The 20,908-nt window shown below is 41.2% G+C and overlaps 1 pseudogene; it reads right to left on the minus strand.

Annotated features, from left to right (window-relative positions):
* Positions 1-6,893: 6,893 nt before the first annotated feature.
* On the minus strand, positions 6,894-20,908 carry LOC140593745 (zinc finger protein 512-like; annotated as a pseudogene).

Here is a 20,908-nt window from a genome sequence, read left to right on the forward strand (position 1 = left end):
CATTCTTTGTTTATGTCTCCTGGTATACCTGGGCAGGAGGATTTCCCTCTGTATATACCCAGGAGTAAAACTGCTGCATCTTAAGGCATATTTTCAGCTTGACTAGATACTAACAAATCGTTTCCTAAGTGATTGTACCAATTTACATTCCAAACCGTGCATGAGAGTTCACATTCTCTACAACCTGGCTATATTCGATATTGTCAAATTTGTATTCTAATGAACTTTGTTTAAAAACTTAAAAACTCAGTAGAATGCTTACAATACTCTCTACTGAGACTTGCTGAGACCTGGCCACAGGAAGGAAAAAATTTTTTTTTTACAAATTTTCTTTCTTTATTTAAGAGAAGAAGAGAGAGAGATAGAGAGCATGAGCAGGAGGAGGGGCAGAGGTACAAGCAGACTCCCTGCCGTGTGAAGAGCCCGACGTGGGGCTTGATCCTAGGACCCCAAGATCATGACCTACACCTAAGTCAGGTGCTTAACCAACTGAGCCACCGAGGCACCCCAGGAAGGAAAATTTTCTTAAAGTGCCTACAATGGCCCTAGATGAGACTGGACAAGTTTCCTATACTAATTCACTTTAACCTCAAACAAGTTACTCGTTTCAGCCAACACATTTCAGGAACTAAAAAAACGGAGTCGGGCAGCTGGTTGGAGTCAATGAACAACTGGAAACATCATTCTAACCGACAGTCATTTATTTCTTTTGTCATTGCCCAACATTCCCCACGTCTTACTCACCAGAAATTAATATAGCTTCTTCATTTCTCCTCCCTGACAATCCTCACCTACCGAAAGGGTTTTAATGGTGCAACTGCCAATGAAAATGAAGACTGCACATACCGCGTCCTTGACCTGTTCCAAACTATCTTCTCTGGCAGTATCCAAATCTGGTTTCAGTGCTCCCTTGTTTGAAAGTGTTCTTCACAAAAGCCCACATTTTAAAGCTATGTGAAGCAGCACAGAATACAGAGTTAAAGAGCAGTAACAGCCTTTCAGAATTTGAAAAGGTAGTATTTATCCATATCAGGGTTAAGGGCCCTTGCTTTTTATGTGGCATATGCCACAAAAGTTGGCAAGAATATATAAGACCAATATTTATGGAAGAGGGGAAGAGAATCTAGAAACACAACAGAGCCATTCTAAACAATGCTCCAGAGAAAGCCAGCCTTGAAGAAGAAAAGTAGCCCACTAGACATTACCAGGTAGGCATGAGGTACAGAAAAGGAATTTTTCTTTCCAACACCAGAGAAATACCTACATCTGGTGTCAAGTCTCAAGATAAAAATAGGATAAACGCCACATACAAAAGAGGACAGAGGACGATATTCTCAGAAAACTCCAAAAGATAGGAGTCGGCTAAGGGGAGGAATAAAGACTTAGCATGGTGTAGACTAACAAGTGAGGTCAAGCCCAGGGGAGACGGAATGTGCCCCTTGGCTGCCAGTCTATGGCATTACTAGGAACACTAGGATTCCGTGTCAAAACATCAAGTGCAATGCGGAAATTCTTCATCCTTAAAACTGGGGGTTGGGGATTGGGGTTGGGGGACAAGTGCCCAGAGGACACTGATCATAGCAACAGATGAGGACTCAAGCCCTAGGAAAGTCAAGGCAGTATTTATTGCTTCGTCTACTTCCTGCTTTCCGATCATTTTCATGTTTGGGACATTTTGATGTTTGGGCTGCTTCTCATGCTGGTGGGTCTAGCCAGTCACTGCTACTTAGGACAAACGAAACACTTCCCAGTAAAACCAGCATAGAGAGGTTCTAGCTTTTTCATCCCAAGTCCATTTTCTTACTTTCAATCCTAAAACCACATTGAGAGAGAACAAACGGCCTCCTTAAAATCTGTTACCCAGGGAGACAGGATAAGCTTAGTACATGAGTGACAACAGTTCTAGCTTCTAGGATTGTTATATCACAAATACAAAATGATAAATCAGTATGATTCTTAAAAATTAATTTGGAATTGTTTTATAAGCGAAATGATGGAATGACTAATCAGTGGAGAGTCCGAGAACATTCTATAGCCCGGGAAGGAAAAGGACAACCAAATGGGTTTCTCAGTTTTGTACAGAGCAAGAAGGGCCCACAGCTGGCCTGAAGAGGGAGCTCTTTGGGCAAAATGAGAGAAAAACAAGAGGACTCCAATGAGGAAGAGCAGGAACACCTACCCAAGAGGGGGTGGGGGGGGGGGAGTGGGGTCAAAGTGAATTAATAGGGAGAACAGTGAATTTTACACAGGAGGAAGGAGCTGAGAAAGTCACAGCCTTACACAAACGAGTACATTTCTCCTCGCTCAGCCCCAGTGACTCAGTCCTCCCAGCACAGGTCCCCGTGACAACAGCATCCCATTTGCTCTCCTAGGAGCTTTCACACTGCCTGCCTATTTCCTTCCTCATTTATGATGAGTCTTTGGGGGCTTTACTTTCTGGAACTGTGCTGGCACTGGCTCCTGCTCCGGTTCCTTAAAGGAGGTCGACACTAGCAATTCCTCGTTATTCCTCCTCTGATCCTTCCCTACTCTAAGACTCAGCTCCGCCTCAGGCAGCTGGATGCCTGGCTGCTGCACCTTCGCAGAGACCTTCTATTCCTGTGCTGCTGTCTCCGCTTTTCTTCTTCCTGCTGCCGCTGCTTTATCTTCATTAGCTTTTCAAAGCTTTTGGTGGTGGTTGGGTTTAAGACGAACCAGTCCTACAGAGGCAAAATGGAAAAATCATCCAGTCAATACACAGTAGAGAGCACAAGGAATGGGTGTGGGAAGAAATCTTTCTTTTTTGTAAGATTTACTTATTTATTTGACAGAGAAAGAGAGCACGAGCAGGGGGAGGGGCAGAGGGCAAGAGAGAATCTCCAGCAGATACCCACCCCTCCCACCAAGCATGGAGCTTGATCCTGGGATCCCGTGACCCTAAGATCATGACCTGGGGCTCGATCCCACGACCATAAGATCATGACCTGAGATGACATCAAGAATCCCATACTCAACCGAGTGAGCCACCCAGGCGCCCTGAGTGTGAGAAGATTTTCTAAAAGGCACGGCTAGGGCAGAACACAGTAAGAAGGAAACGGATAGGGAACCAGAGCTTATAATTCTGTACTTTAAATGGGAGAAATTCAATACAGAATAGTGAGTAGTCATAAGCATTTATTGTGTAACACATGATTTGGGGTACTTCATACTTCAGTAAGTGAACTACAAAGTCTGTTCACTTAGTATCATCCTACTTATTTATCTCCTTTGTAAAAATCTCAGGAGCTATAAAGCTTCGGGCCATAGGACATTTTTATTTCATGAAAGTATAGTGGTTAAGGGCATGAATTCTACAGCCAGACGGTCTTAGTGCAAATCTCAGCTGTTTCTGGCTCTGTGACCATGGGGAAATTACTCAACCTCTGAGACTCAGTTTAAAAAATTAACAGTTGAGGAACATGCAATCCAATTATGAAACACTCTTGTGGAAGGAAGGGAGGAAGGAAGGAAGGGAGGAAGGAAGGGAGGAAGGAAGGAAGGGAGGAAGGAAGGGAGGAAGGAAGGGAGGAAGGAAGGAAGGGAGGGAGGAAGGGAGGATTTCAATTGAAATCAAGTGATCTGGGATCCCTGGGTGGCGCAGCGGGTCGGCGCCCGCCTTTGGCCCAGGGCGCGATCCTGGAGACCCGGGATCGAATCCCACATTGGGCTCCCGGTGTATGGAGCCTGCTTCTCCCTCTGCCTGTGTCTCTGCGCCTCTCTCTCTCTCTCTATGACTATCATAAATAAATAAAAAAAAAAAATCAAGTGATCTGATCATTCTTCTAGGTCTAACTACCGATTCATAGGAAATACCCTGAGAGAGGACCACCACCACCACAGCAAAATCCAAAATGTGTATACACATGTGACAAATGACCGTTTCTCCAACGTATAAAAAGGGGGAGTAGGGGAAACTTCTAGACCTGCAATTGAGATGTGCTTTCAATATAAAAAATACACATTGTATTGCAAAGACTTAGTATGAAAAAATGTAAAGTATCTCATTAATTTTTATTAACGACATGTTTAAAAGATAATATTTTAGGTATACTAGGTTAAATAAAATATATTATCAACATTAATTTCACCTATTTTTATTTAAAAAATTTTTAGAATGTGTGTACTAGGAAATCTGAAATTACATACATGACTCACATTACATTTCTATTGGATAGCACTCTAGATTAAAATATACAGTATACGGACATTTTTTTTTCTTCCTCCTGAACAAGCCAACTCTGAAAAAAATTATGAGGCAAACAAGGAAATTTAAATCATTTAAAAATGACTAGGTATATGATGATATTCAAGAACCATTCTTTGCTAATTTTTTAGGTGTAATGATGGTTGTGGTTTTACATTTTTAAAAGTCCTTATGTTTTAGACACACACATCAAAAGAAGCAGTGACAGTTGGAATATGGAATTTGCTTTAAAATAAGCCTTTAAGGGACAAGAAAAGTGGGTGTGATTATAAAGGAAAAGACATTATATAGGAAATATATATATATATAAATATACATATATAGGATTATAAAGGAAAAGACAGTTGGTATATGGAATTTGCTTTAAAATAAGCCTTTAAGGGACAAGAAAAGTGGGTGTGATTATAAAGGAAAAGAAGATTGGCCACACACTGATGTCTCTTAGGCTGTTCACTATACTATTCTGTCCATTTTCATGTATTTGAAAATTTCTGTTGAAAAAAAGTAGCTTCAGAATATGTGAGGCAGAGAGGGAGCAACAGAGTGAAAATGTTTTACCACCACGTATAATTTATAAATATAGGCACAAATCATTGAACTAAGATTGGAGAACAAACTCCAAACCAAGGGAAATTTGTTGGTTCCAACTTTTTAAGAAGAAATTGGAGAAATAGGCTCACTACATAAAGGATGGATTTTGTCAGGAGATTATCTTTTAAATACTTCCTGAAGTATAAAAAGGTACACTATTACTATGAAAATGATATGACTGACTGCCTTCCGGAGGAAATCTCAGATATAGAAAGCGATTCCCAAAGCTTAAACCTGTAAAACAACAGAGACCACATTTCATGATACTAACTACAGCCCACAGCGTTAAGAACTATTAAATGTGAGGGCAGAGAACAGTCGAAGGTGTTTGCTCTTTTTCCTAATTAGGCCACAATAGTTTCTGCGGTAAGATATTCCAAGAGAATGCACAGTCTACTCCTTAAGCTTTTGAAATACAGGTATTTAATTACACAGGAAACAATTTCTCTCTTGACCTGTATAACTAAAAACCTGCCCCAAGAGAAACCTCTTGACTTTAAGTACTTAAAGTATTTTTATGCAGAATCGACTTTTGTTTTTTTTTTTTTAAGAGAGGCAGAGACATAGAGGGAGAAGTAGGCTCCCTGTGAGGAGCCTAATGTGGGACTCCATCCCAGGACCCCAGGATCATGACTTGAGTGTAAGCCAGACGCTCAACCCCTGAACCACCCAGGCACCCCGGAATTGATTCTTTAATTTTGAAAATTTACAGACCTTAAGAAAAGTGACAAGAATTCAATGAATCCTAGATTTACCATTGCTAACCTCTCTTCCCTTTCTTCTTCTCTTCCTTTTACTGAACCATTTGCAAGTTATTGGTAGACATATTTCATCCCTAAAAACTTTAGCATAGATGTGCCTGAGAACAAGGGCCTTCTGCACAGCTACAACACAATGATCACATTTGGGAACATGAACATTGACTCATCACTGTTATTTAACAGAGCCAGTATTCCAATTTCTCCAGTTTGTCTCACTAATGTCCCTTATACTTGTTTCTTCACAGTATTTGAAACATTAAAAACAGATTGCTCAAAGGCCTTAGAATAGGAGAAAACAGAAGTATAGAGACTGCAATAAAACAAGGATTCTACTGCCATAAACTCAGCCCAGTGCCCAAACTCTTGGTTTAACTGAATTTAAAAGAATCACGAGAGCTCAGGGGTGCTCACACTTACAGTGATTTCAAATGCTTTCACATAAAAATACAACTACACATCTAATTTCACAAAGTATTTTAACTCTGTCTCTGGTAAGCGCTTTCAAATTCCTTTCCTCAAGAGTTCCAGCCCATAAAAACGCACAAAATCCACTTTTGGGGGCACATACGTATGGGTTCCACAGGCTCACAAAAACATGGCGGGGAAAGCAGGGACCTCGCCTCAGCATGGAAGAGTTGATGTGATACTTGACACCACTCTCTGACACAAATTCTTTTTGACACAGAAGACACACTTGTATTTTCCAGCCACAAAGTTTCCCTGTTTTCAAGAGAGAAAGAAAGGGAATTACTCGTAAATTCAGGAACACATACCTGAGCCATGTGGGAGATTGTTAGAGACAGAAGGGCGGGGATTTTACTTCAGCAAAGAAGGGAGAAAATCCAAAACAGCAATACATTTAGGAAAACTCATTTGGGCAGACAATACCACTATAAATCTATCCTACTTATAATTCTATACGTAATACCCCCCACCCCCATTCAACACAAACTGAGGTTCTCCTTCTTTTGCTATAAAACACGTCACACTTTTCTAACTTCCTTGTTTCTTTCACTTCCTGGTTCTCTTGGAACGATTAGACTCCTGAGGTTCACCAGAGGCACCAATGCATATAATTCTTCCCACCATAATCCACTGTTTCAAAGAGTGCCTTGGACATCCAGAATTCGAGAAGTATCATCTGCAACACCTAGGTTAAGGACTCTGAAACCAAGATCATGATGACAAACTCCCAAGCATTCCTGGACAGATGGGGTTTGGACGTCTACACTCCCGTGCTGCCTTGACTCCTCTGAAGCTCTGAGTGCCCATGGGGCTCCTTTTGTATGAAGAGATATTTCTGAATGGGAATTAAAAAGCTACAGCAGTGTGTAGGGCACCTGGGTCAACACAAAAAAGATTCAGTGAGGTGAACAGCCGTCTGCCTGACAGCAGATAGAGCCTACTTCTCATCCGCAGAGGCCAGTATAATTCAGATGGGAGTAGAGGATCTTCAACAATCCAGATAAACACATGTAAGTTGATTCAAGAAAGTTTAAGGCCCGATAACATAGGGAAGCCCCAAGGCAGGAGAGGCTCAGGTGGAAGATGTTAAATCCCTGGTAGAGACTCAAAAATATATTTCTCCAAATTCCTTAATTGATAAGACTTAAGGCTATGTTGGCTTCTCCTGTATCTTGAACATATCCGGGCATCCCCTCCAATAACAGACCAAGCATCTTTAGGACATGAAAAAACTAAGCCAGCCTCTGAAGATAATGGCAAACAGGACAGCTAGCTGTTCATCTAAACTGAATTCTCTTCCATGTCAGTCTATTTTAGAGGTCATGTTAAGATAAATTGTTCAGAAAGTTACAAACCAAGGTCCAAGAGCCCAGGTGAGCTTTAAGGCCTGATACACTACTGTAGACAGCTTCACAACCCTGAAAAAGAGAAGGAGAAATCCATGAAAAGTATAGCAAACCGCATCCTTCTCTTAGCAACCTGGCCATTTATTTACACTGACCAGCCCTACATTTGGAGGAAGAAGCCCAATAAATCACATTACAAACCAAACAGGAAAAAAATTCACACACAAGCCACAAAAGCAAAAAAGAAAAACCAAAGAAAGGTTTAAAAACAAATGGTGAACAAGTTGTTGAGAAAAGCTTAAGATATTCTCTTCCCTGCTACTTTTTCTCTGACACTCCGAGCAACAGAAAATTGCAGTTAGATATTTTTTTAAAATCTGCCTTCTTCAGTACAAATGTGTCTCCTATTTCTTGTATATTTGCTTCTTCCCAAAGTTCTGCACATATAGTTGTGGTAGATTAGAAGATGGCTGGAAATTCTCTGCCACTCCTTCCTGCAAGAAGTGGAGGCTACTTACCCTCCCTTTGAATCTGGGTGAACCCTGTAATTCCTCTGACCAATAGAATCCCATGGAAATGATGTTGAACAAATTCTGAAGCTAGGCCTTAAGAGACCTGCGGCTTCCATCGTCGTGTTCCTGGGATACTCTGAAAAGTCAGTTGCCATGTGCCCTGCTGGTAACCCACTACACCCTTATGGAGAGAGGCCATGTGGACAGCCGAGCTCCCAGCTCAACTGGCTGCACAGAAGCCATCTTGGACATCAGGTCCCATCTGAGCTTGCGGCTAAATACAACCCATGAATGATCCCAGTTGATGCCACGTACGACAGGAGAATGTTCTTTGAGCCCTGGCAGAATTACTGATTTATAGAATTCTGAACAAATAAAATAACTGAGGTTTTAAGCCACTGAGGTTCATGTACTTCATCATGACGGAATAAATAACTGAAACAGCAGTTTGATAAACATTTACGGAATAAATAAATGAGAAAGAACCACCTGGTTAGGGCACTGAATGCGATGGTATTTCTTGATATCTGGCTTCCATTTGTGTAGCACTTCCTGGCCGAAGGTAGGCAGCCCAGGGCGAGTATATTTTAACTACAAGACAAGAAAGATTTTATTGGAGGAACCCAACTTCCAACCAAAATACCCCAAAAGTTTCACACCCAACTCTTCAGGTTATGTAATTCTGCAGTTCGACAAGCATCCTTTCATGTGCAAAAAAACTGTAGTAGGTATGATCCTTTAAGTACAAATTTACCCAACACTGGTAAGTATAATTTTCTATAGTTTAATCTTAGAATAGTTGGATTTTTAACAGAGGGCAGGAGACTTTCAGATATGGCACTTCATCTATAGATTGAAAAAGCTACTGACAGAGCATTTATACAGCTAAAACAGTTGTTACAAAAAAAACCAGGGATACAAATATGTACTACATGTAAATTATTCTTATTATATGTATACTTAAACACAGGGTACATACACACACGCACATATATAATACATTTGATAGAAATATATGTAATTTGGGAAAAGGCTAGAAGGTTATAAATGAACACGTTAACAGTAGTCATCTCTGGGTGGTGGAATTTTGAGTGGTTTTAATGTTTTTTCCCTGCTCCTCTGCATTTCTCCTTTTTCTTCAGAAGTGTCACGTTAATTCTGGGTATTTTTAAATTCAAACGCAAACACTGAGATTCAATCTAAAAATGTGAAACATTTTAAAACAAAAATGTGAAAATAAAAGATGTGAGAGAACTCAGGGGATGGAATACACTATCTTTCCTGATACTGCCTGAGACGAGAATTAACTATTCCTCGCACTTTCCTTCGTGTGCTTTGACACAGGTTAGTCTCTTCGCAGAAGTACCGCGCGCTAACCGATTGCGCCACTGGAGCTCCAGGTTAGTCTCTTCTTAAAACAACTGTAGTTTCCAGAAAAGAGACAGCTGGCACTTGGAGAGACGGTTCTCACAAAGCCCACCACAAGTAATAGCTATGTTTCCAGTGAGAAAACAATCCTCCTGCTTGAAAAATTTAAGTATCTGAAACAGATACTGAGATAGAAAAACAGAGCCAAAGCCCATAGAGGTCAGGGGACATAAGGAAGTCACCTTCAGGAAACGCTGACAAATCTATAAAAGCAATCAGAGCACAGAGCTGGCTTTATTTGTAAGTACCTCCTCTCCTCTGCAGCTAGTGTATATGGGACCATCTAAAATCCTTTTATAGTGGGGCAGCCTGGTGGCTCAGTGGTTTGGTGCCACCTTCAGCCAAGGGCGTGATCCTGGAGACCTGGGATCCAGTCCCATGTCAGGCTCCCTGCGTGGAGCCTGCTTCTCCCTCTGCCTGTGTCTCTGGTTCTCTCTCTCTCTCTCTCTCTCTTTCTCTCTCTGTGTCTCTCATGAGGAAATAAATAAAATCTTTAAATAATAAAATCCTTTTATAGTGATAGCAGAATATTTACATAAGCTATTATATTCATAAACTATCATATTTATGCAGCTATAAAAAAAGAAATGAGAATAATCTATGAGCACATATGGAGTGATTTCTAGGACAGACTTTTAAGTGAAATAAAGCAAAACACAAAAAAGCATCTATGTAAGAAAGAAAAGAATATAAGTAAATATGCATTATCTGGTTACCCATCCCCAAAAATATAAGAAGGATAAACCAGAAACTACTGAGCATGATTATCTTTGCAGGGAGCAGGGTGGGAATGGGATGGAAATAAAAGGGTATTAGGAATGGGACAGTTGGGAAGAGGGCAGTAGCCCTTCTCTAAGAAGACTTTTGGTACAGGTCTGACTTTTAGAACCACGGTAATGTTTCACATACTCCCAAGATAAATTACTCATTTCAATTAAATGGGATGTAGGGGGAGCCCAAAATGTAGTAAGAGTAACACATGAAGCTAATGATAAATGAGAAACCAAATGAAGTGAGGAAGGAGCCAATCTAAGTAACTGTAAAATAGTACTTTGACTATATACTGTAAGGCTAAAGATTAAAAGAACTATAACAAATAATGTTCTCTAGGTAGTAAATCTATTTTTACAGGGGTATGGGTTAACAATTGTGGAACTAGGTTATACGAGAACTAAGCAAGTAAGTGAATATATTGTACACTATGAGAGGTCTCTCACTGTTGGAGAAAGAAGTTAGAAATAAGCACAGAGGAAGGCAAGAATGAAACTTGTGTTGGATTGGAATTGAAGGTATCATGGCCTTAAATCTGTACACTGATACACAGACAGACGTGAACACAGAGGGGACCGAGTGAGTAGCTCAGTCAGTTACGCATCCGACTCTTGATTTTGGCGTAGGACATGATCTCAGGGTCATGGGATCAAGCCCACATCAGGCTCTGCACTCAGCATGGAGTCTGCTTATCCTTCTCCCTCTGCTCCTCCCCCTGCTCTCTCTTTCTCTTCTCTCTCTCTCTCTCCCTTAAATAAATGGATAAATAAAATCTTGTTTAAAAAAAGAACAGAATGTGTGCATGTATCCATGAATATACATATATATCCTAGCTCTATCCACTAAGAGGGCCCAGAAACAACGACACCCTAGCAGGAATGAGTACACCTAGCATTCAAATCTTGGTTTTTACATATATTCTCCAATAAAAGAAATCAGGATTCCTTAGAGAAATGGTTGATTCCAGGGCTAGGACAGGGAATATATGAGATGACCCTATAGCATCTCGAGGTGTCAAAACAAAAAAACGGGCTCAAAAAATGATAGAAGCATTTCAAAAAGACATAGTCACGCACTTGGAAGAGCTCTTGATGGCCAAATCTGAGACAATTTGAGCTGTAAAATGAACAACAATAATAGCACTGGATGATAATGCTACAATAAAATATCCATGAGTCCTTATGGATATAAACAGATTAATAGAATAAAAGGACATATCTTTCTCACAGTAGAATTCCAATTAATAACTATGGAAGAAATAACAGAAACACTAACCATCATTAGGCAAACCACCATAATAAGAATTATAATTATTGCAGACAAGAATCACTGACGGATGCTATGGTAAGTGGACAGAAGGATGGTAAGACTCAGGCTAGTTGCATACTGTCAATCTCCCCCCAAAATATTCACTAATTACAAGAGGGGAAAGTATAATTTTGCCTTGGAGAAAATTGGGCAACACCCTCATCAAGTGATCAAAGTTATCAGTAAAAAGACACCTCAATATCACATAGCTCCTGATACGGTGTAACACTCCTTCAGTGGTATTCTTGACAAAAACATATAACCCTCAATCTAATCTCAAGAAAACACTAGACAAATCCATTTAAAGGATAAAGTTTGGCACTTTCAGACCAATTCCCCATTCTCTGGAAAGGGAAAGGGGCTAGAAATGGAGTTAATCAATCGTGCTTATGTGATGAAACCTCCATAAAAATCCCAAAATTAGGGATCCCTGTGTGGCGCAGCGGTTTGGCGCCGGCCTTTGGCCCAGGGCGCGATCCTGGAGACCCGGGATCGAATCCCACATCGGGCTCCCGGTGCATGGAGCCTGCCTTCTCCCTCTGCCTGTGTCTCTGCCCCTCTCTCACTCTCTCTGTGACTATCATAAATAAATAAAAATTTAAAAAATATTAAAAAAAATCCCAAAATTATGGGGTTCAAAGAGCTTCTGAGTTGATGAACATATATATGGCCAAGAGGGTGATGCACCCCCAACTCCACAGGGCTAGGAGCTCCTACTGTGCTTGGGACTCTCCCAGACCTCACTCTATATAAATTTCTTCATCTGATTTGTCATCTGTAGGTTTTATTATATTCTTTATAACAAACCAGTAAATGTGTTTCCCTGAGTTCTGTGAGCCATTCTAGCAAATTACCAAAACCAAGGATGGGGTTATAGGAACCCCAATTTATAGCCAATCACTCAGAAGCACAGGTGGCAAACTGAGACTTGCGATTGGCATCTGAAATTGGAGCAGTCCTGTGGGACTGAGCCCTTAACTTGTAGGATCTGCCACCAAGTCCAGATAGATAATGTCGAACTGAATTATTTGTAGGATGCCCAGGTGGTGATAGAAAATTGGTCTGTATGGGACAAACCCACACATCTGATGTCAGAGCTTAAGTGTGTAGTAGCGTGAGAGTAAAGGAAAACACAAGAGCTTCTCCTAGACAATATTGCTTGTATTTGCATCAAGAAACATTGGCAGGAAAAAAAGAAAAGAAAAGAAACATTGGCAGGACACAGAAATCAGTGAGAATGGTTAACCATGGAGACAAGACAACAAGGATGGGGTGAGAGTGAGATACCTCAATGTTAATCATCATTTTGACTTTAATGACAACAATGTATAATCTATTCAAACAAATTAATATCTTATCTTGTCTTATCTTATCTTAACTTATTTTATTTTATTTTATTTTATTGGGGAGGGGCACATGGAAAGGGAGAGAATCTTACGCAGGCTCCATGCCCGGTGCAGACCTGACATGGGGCTCGCTCAATCTCACAACCCTGAGATCATGACCTGAGCCGAAATCAAGAGCTGGACACTTAAGAATGAGCCACCCAGATTCCCCTGAAATTTTCGTTTAAAAAAACAAAATAATTCCCTTAGCCTACACAATGTCGAAACATACAACAGATGATTTTCGTAAAGTAGCTGCTAGATAAGACTATCAAAATTTATCAATGAGCTAACAAATACTTATGTTAAATTCCCTACCACAGACCATGCACAGATGGACTATAATATCACAATGTACTTACCAATGTATAAAATTCACATTTAAACTGAATTTAGATAACCATATACTTTAGCCTGTGGCAGGAAATAGCAATAAGTCTGAAACGAGACAGGATGCCTTGATATTCAAATACTCCTTGGACTGATTTTTAGGCCAAATAAGAGGTATCAACTTCCGAGATTTGACAAATTTTCATATAACTTACGACATTCCCCTCGCATGAGTGAAAGCCCTAGGCCAAATGTAAACTATTCTTGTCCATACCATGGAGAGTAATAGGTCCTTAGCTCTAATCTTAATCCTTACTGTATATCCTCCAAGCTTTCGAATGACTACTCCCATTAAGTCATATACCCCTTGTCTCCTCTTGGCCAAATAATGTTCCTCTGGTCTTTGATCTGTTTTACACCAAAGGTTCCAGGGGCACCTGGGTGGCTCAGCCCTTTGAGCGTCTGCCTTCAGCGCAGGTCAAGAAGATCCCAGAGTCCTGGAATTGAGCCCCACATTGGGCTCCCTGCTCAGTGGAGAGCCTGCTTCTCCCTCTCCCTCTGCTGTTCCCCCTGCTTGTGCTCTCTCACTTTCTGTCAAATATATAAATGATTAAAACAAAAAACAAACGAACAGAAAACCCCAAAGCCTTCCAAGCTGGGTTCTGTACCACTCACAAGTACACTTGGAACCATGGAGGTAATGATAAAAGTATCAAGGAGAAGGCCAAGTAGACAAGGCTTTGGGCTCACTACCTCTAGTTATTTGGAGTGACTCCATTTCCAGTTATTTCACATACTGGTGTTTTAGATAAGCTTTCATTTGGAAAAAAGAGTGCATGGGGAGAGGAGTTCTGTGGCTAGAAAAACAAATGGAAAGCATTAACTAAATATAGACTCCCACACGTGAACTAACAAAGTGGAAACATGCTGGGCAACAACTAAGCAAAAGACTAATCTGGTAATTCTGGTTCCCTCAGGAAGTAGACCAGAAATAACGGGGTTCCTTAAGAAACTTCTGGAACAGACTGTCTCTCTAGGACCCACATGAATCCAAACACTGAAAGTGGATTAAACATATCCCATCTCTAAAAATAAAGAAGCAAAATATCATTTATCATGTACTCAAGTGCATTTACTTTTCCATACATAAGCACAGTAGTAGACATGGTTCCAAATTAATACAAGTTTCTACTTTACCTTCCGATCATCAGGTACCAAATGCTGAAGCACCTTCCTCTTAGGCCATTCCTTGGCCAGTTCAGCAGAAGCCAGCTCCTGCAGGTGGCACACAGCTATCTTGGCAGAATGCCTCTGAACTCGACCCCCACTCTTTGGCTCAGGGCTCATCTCTTTTAAGCACTCTGACTGTCCTGACTCTGGAAACAATGAGATCTGCAAGAATGAGACATAGCAAAACACAGGCCTGAGAAGTGGGGTTCCATCAGAGCCAATGATTAAAAGCTATCCCTCCTGCTCTAAGTACCAAAGCTATTTACTAGCTTGCTTTTCATTAGCATAAAGCTCCACCACCTTAATGCATATTTTATTGGTAAAAAAACAAACAAACAAACTCCTTAGGATAAAATCTGTTGCTTCAGTAAGCGAAGTAGTTAAGGGTCAAGACATAGCCATGTGCAAAGACATGAACGTCAATCCATATCTCATAGTACATATAAGAAGTAACTGAAAATGAATCAAATATAAACCATATTACTCTAAAATTTCTAGAAGAAACCGAAGAAGGAAATTTATGTCATGCTGGGTGTGATGGGTTTTTGATGTGTTACCCTGACTAGGCCACAGTCACCAGTTATTCAATCAAACACTAATCTACACGCTGATGTGAAGGTACTTTGTAGATCTAATTTTTAAAGGCCAAAATCAGTTGACTTTAAGTAACAGAGGTGTGACAGAAGAAAAGGCAAGTGAGATTCAGAGCGTGAGAGAGACTCAATACTTCTGCTGACTTGAAGATGAAGGCAACTATGATGCAGGGAATGCAGATGGCCTACTGAAGTTGAGAACAATTCCTCGCCTACAATAAGCAAGGACATGAGGCCCTACAATTGCATGGAACTCAATTCTTAATTTTAATGAGTCTCAAAACAGATTGTGTCCTTGAACCTCCAGAAACAGAATCTCCCCTTGAGCCTCCACAATTCTCCCCTATTGACACTTTGATGCCAGCCTGGTGAGGTTCTACGCAGGGGAACCAGTTGAGCCATGCGATACCGGGACTTCTGGCCTAATAAACTAAGAGAATACAGTTTGTTGTTTAGGCCATTCCTTTTTTTTTATAGCAGCGAGAGAAAACTGTGTCTTAGGTTGGGTAAACATATCCTAGATACAACAACAAAAGCATTATCCATAAAAGTAAAAAAAGATAAACTGAACTTTAGGAAACTGAAGAACTCTGCTCTTTGAAAAACACTATCCCAAAATGAAAAGACTAGCTAAGGCTGGGAGAAAATATTTACAAAACATGTATTTTATAAAGGACTTCTATCCAAAATACATAAAAAACTCATAATATTTTCAAAACTTAATAGTAAGACAATGACACTCCAATAATAAAATGAAGGATTTCAATGGCCACCGCACTAAAGAGGACACTTCACTCATGAATGACATTGCCGTAAGCAGGTGAAAGGATGGTTAATATCATGAGTCATTAGGGAAATGCAAATTTAAACTGAGGGAAATAACACTGCATACCTAAAAGAACAGATTATTTAAAAAAATGACACTGACAATAGCCAGGCCTAACAAGGACACAGGCAACTGGAATTCTCATTTTGCCAGTGAGAATGCAAAATGGCACAGCCACTTTGAAAAACAGTTTGGCAGTTTCTTATAAAGCTAAACATACATTTATCATATGACCTAGCAATCCCATTCCTAAGTATTTACCCAAGAGAAATTAAAATTTATGTTCACACAAAAGCCTTTTATGTGACTGTTTATAGCAGCTTTATTCATAATTGCCAAAAGATGGAAACAACCCAAATGTTCTTCAACTGGTGAATGGATAAAGAAACTGTGAAACATCCATACAATGGAATCCTAGACAGAAATAAAAAGAAATAAATTAATGATACATGCAACACATGGATGAATCTCAAATGTACTATGTTAAGTGAAAGAAGCCAGACTCAAAAGGCTATATGTTCTATGACTCCATTTATAGGATATTCTGAGAAAAGCATATCTATAGGGACAGAAAATAGATCGGTGGTCAAATCGTTCTATATCTTGACTGGGGTGGGGACTATACAACTGTATGGATTTGTCAAAACTCTTATAAACTGTACACGAAAAAATGGGACCATTAATTTACCTTGGGGAAACAAAAACAAAACAAAACAGGAGCGGGGCAAGCCTAGAAATCAAGAAAAAAAAAGTCAAAACCAAACAATGGGGATGGAAGACGAGCTGGACAGAGAATTCCACAAAATTTCTAGCTAAAGGGGAATGCCTTACGCTTTAAAAATATAATAATGAGTTTACTTCTGCACAGATTATACAGTGAACTTTGATTTCTCTAACCTAATTATGTTCAAAAGGCAGAAATAAGAGAACCAAGGAAAAACACGGAAGAGAAAACAAAAGCATTCAAAGATTAAAAAGGGATACAAATGAGGAACCAAAGATGTATGGGAGGATGTAAGGTAAGTAGTCACCACAAAATAGATCCCCAAACAGGGTCTGGAAAGTAATCAGTACTCAGAGGCCCATGGTCTGACCTCAGGTGATACGCAAGTCCAGCCTTCGATTTCTATGGCTTTCCACAGTGGTGACATTTCAGGGTCATCTCCTCCAGCTCTGCAGCCCCTTTGCCACATTTTCTGACATGGTACAGATATCCCATGATGCTGGTGAAGCTACTAGAACATCTCTGAATACAGGAGAGAGGCCTGAACTATAATCTTACATCTTTTGACGTGATTTCTCAATTTCTAAACAGCCACAAAGGACTCAACCACCACACAGATCCTCTGATATCGCTAGACCCTCTCCAACATCTCCCATTCGCACAACCCTTCCTTGTCCCTTGTCCCGGCCCTAACAGCTGTCCTGTCTACCACCAAGAGTCATGTTCAATCAGTTGAGTCGGCATTCAGTAAACTAGCACTGTCCGTCTCCTCCATGGCAGAGCGTCCTCTCTGGTCTGTGACTCAACTCCACCCCAGTAGCAAACACCCAGCAATGCCAAAGCTCCTCACAAGGAGACTGCTAGGAGCCTTTTCATCACACTAAAGAAAGATGGTCAAGAAACACCTCCAAACAAAGGGAAAGGGGAGAAAAATAAGTTTGTGGAGAGGAGAAAGAAAATAAAGAACTATTAATGAATTCAAAACACCTGGAAAAGCAGGAGCCACTCTTATGCCGTAAGGTGACACAGACAAGGTCTACAAGAGAGAAGGAGGAGAAATGGAAGAAAGTGACAGAAAGACGTTGACTCAAGACTCCAGGCCGAAGGAGGTGCTGTCCCTGGGCTCTTACCTCACGCATGCACCTGAGCTTTCCCAGTCTCTTTAGAACCGTTCGGAGCCGTTCCCTCTCACCTGGCTCATCTATTTCATCTCCAGCCGCCTTCTAAATGGGCTAGAAAGCAAGAGAAGCAGACAGGAAGATGATTCACAGAAAAGACAGATACAGAAAAAAATTATATCATAGGAGAATCAAGGACTGGACTAGACCCTAGGCCGATGCCCATGAAGCTTAGTTATCTGACTCCTGGCTTTCTCCATCTTCTCCTAGACAGACAAGGAAGCAAATGCAATGCAAATAAGAGTTCAGAGGCTCTATCTTGCAGGAGATGAACCCTTGAGGCTAACCGAAACACACAAATACCCACCACGGATTTCATTTTGTGTAACTCCTCTATCGAAAGGGTGTTTTTAGACCCCCCTAAAGCCCCAGAACCTAGGCACCTCCGCTGGGTTATCCACACTCATCTGTGTAAAGACATCCAAACACCAACCACACAGGCTCATACGGTACCGAAGATACTCTTACCAAGCTATTATGATTTGCCATGACGTGATACTTCATCCCTGCCAGTGAACGAAGCTGTTTCCCACAATGATGACAAGTAAACATTTCCTACGAGGAAGAAAGACTGCTCAGTGCCAGGCTGTTCAACGGAGAAACAGAATGTTACAAAATCCTACTCAGAAGCTCTTGTCTGTATCTCACTCATTTCCCAAACTCAACAGTCAATGAGTCTCAAAACCCCACAACCTCAGTGTCATGTCCTCAAGGGCAAAGAAGTAAACTGCAACGCATTTTTAAAGTAGCAAGAATTACCATTTACTAAGCGTCAATTATTTGTGGAGTGATGGGATGGGCACTTAGCACATAATAGTTCTTTCTTAACCTCTCTGGGACTACACAACATAACTTTCTCTCTATTGTTTTTTAAGATTTTATTTATGTGCTCATGAGAGAGAGAGGCGGAGACACAGGCAGAGGGAGAAGCAGGCTCCACGCAGGGAGCCCCCCACGTGGGACTCGGGACTCATCCAGGTCTCCAGGATCATGCCCTAGGCAAGGCAATGCTAAACTGCTGAGCCACCCAGCCACCCGGGGTGCACTTTCTCTCTCTTTTTTTAGATGAGAAAAACCAAGGCCCACACTTGAAAAGGTAATGACAGTGAGGGCTGAGTGAAGATTCAACCCAAGTCTGTCAGACTCAAAAGCTTATATTTTTTCCTTATAACACAATGCTGCTTTTTCTCCTGTGTAATCAGTATACCTGATGGCGAAAGACGTCTAAGGTATGGGAAAGATCACAACCATCACAAAATGCCACAAAATCTCTAACCTGTTTGCAGGTCTCCATGTGTTTCTTTAAGCCCTCTATTGTCTTCCTCCCTACCGCCTGGCAGGTAGGACAGGAGACACTGCCTTTATCCACGATTTCTAAGTACCATTGTTCCTCCAAACTGCCTACAAAGGAGAAAAAGGAACACCTCATAATCTTCACAATTCTCTAGACAGGAAAAGCACAATCCTGAAGCTTAGTAAAAGTATCATAAAATGGTTCCCCCCCCTTCCTGGGGAAAAGAACCTTGCTGCAGATGATTTCTACAGATAATCTGTTTTCAGACAATCAGGAGTTTCTGAAACTCCTACTTCGTTCCCCATGATAAAAACCATCTAAGAACCACTCAAAAGCTCTAAGCACCATGTTTTTTCTAGCTTCATTGAGGTATGACTGACAACGGGCAACATTTTCCCGTTAGCAGCATCTAACAGCAGGGTCCGAGATATATAGCAGCCATAGTGTTGTTTCCTGTGTGCTAGAGACTTTGTGAAGTGTTTTTATCCCATTTAGTCTCCTCGAAAATTCTGACTGCCTTCATTACCCCTATGGAGAGCACGGAAACTGAAGCTTGCAGAAGTTAACTAGAGGGCAGCAGGCCAGAAAGCTAATTAAGAGCCAAACTTCAACAAGTGTCTGACTGGTTTCCAAACTCATGCCCTTAAGAACTGCCTCCTTAAAGAAACCCTGCTACATCATTCCTTTAATACCACCACCACCGCCGCCACCACCAAGAGTGTGAGCACTAGGTACCCAATGCGTCCAGCAGAAAACATACCTGCTGCATAAGCTGGTGGTTCCTTCCGAATACGACGAGCCTGGGATTTGGGATTAGGTTGCGTTTTAGGCCGTTGCTTCCTCCCTGACGCAAGACAGAAACTTGGAGCCTAACATATCACCTTGCTACCCCTTCTCTACTACCAAAATCTCTTCCCTCCTCTTCCCAATACCCTGTGCTTCACTCCCTCAAACAACTGACCCTCTTAAATTGTAACAGAAAAAAACAACAGGTAAGGTCAGGACGGAAGCCATTCCTTGCCAAAAAATCAAAAGGCTCACTAGGGTTCCAAGGGTCAAAACCTAAGGGCTTTCTCTCTTTCACCTCTAAGGGATAAAGCCCAGGCACCGAAGGAAAGAGAATGAGCCACACTACTCCCTTACCATAAAGCTTATGCTTCTTCTGAGGAAATTCTTGATAATCTTCATCTTCTTCCTGCCTGGGTTTCCTTTTTCCTTTGGTTGATATTCCACCAGACCCTGAAATACCAGAGGAAAACAAACAAAACCCTCAGTATGGCTCCCAAGTGAACATCTTGGCCTGCCTTCAAAACATCACTCACAAGACCACCACAGAGAAAGCTCACGAGCGAGCACAGGCCTCACAGAGGTGCTGTGACATTTTTAGGGAAGTTGGTAAAACTTCACCAACTTACACAACCTCCCCTTTTCCCTTTCCACTATTCTCCATCCCAAGTGATCAGTTGTTCCCTATGAATAATAAGAGCCTGAAGGCAGTGTGCTTTCTTTGGTCTTGAATCGAGGCTCACACTGAAGGAGAAGAATTGTTCCAGAAAAAGGGCTGCTCAGGACCCTTGACACCATGCCCACCAAGACAACTGTACCTAGAATCACCCTAAGCATCGACAGAGGATCAAACTGGAACAGTGGGAAAGAGATTCAAATCACTTTTAGGGGACAGGCTGACACCGGTCTAACCTACAGGACTAAGATCAGCAGAATTTCACTCTAAGATAGAAGGACAGTTCACAAAGCTGAATAGTATGTGGCAGCCAACACAAATGTGAGAAACACATATGTGATACTTAATACTTTAAGAGCCATTTACAACAGCTCCCTGGGGAGTATATTCTGCCTTTGAAACATGACAGAGATACTGATACCTTCGACACGGGAAGCAGCAGCTGCCTTGACCCTTCACATCTTCATCCAGTCGGTAGATTT

This window comes from Vulpes vulpes, chromosome 8 (genome assembly GCF_048418805.1).
Source record: "Vulpes vulpes isolate BD-2025 chromosome 8, VulVul3, whole genome shotgun sequence".
NCBI classification, from domain to species: Eukaryota; Metazoa; Chordata; class Mammalia; order Carnivora; family Canidae; genus Vulpes; species Vulpes vulpes.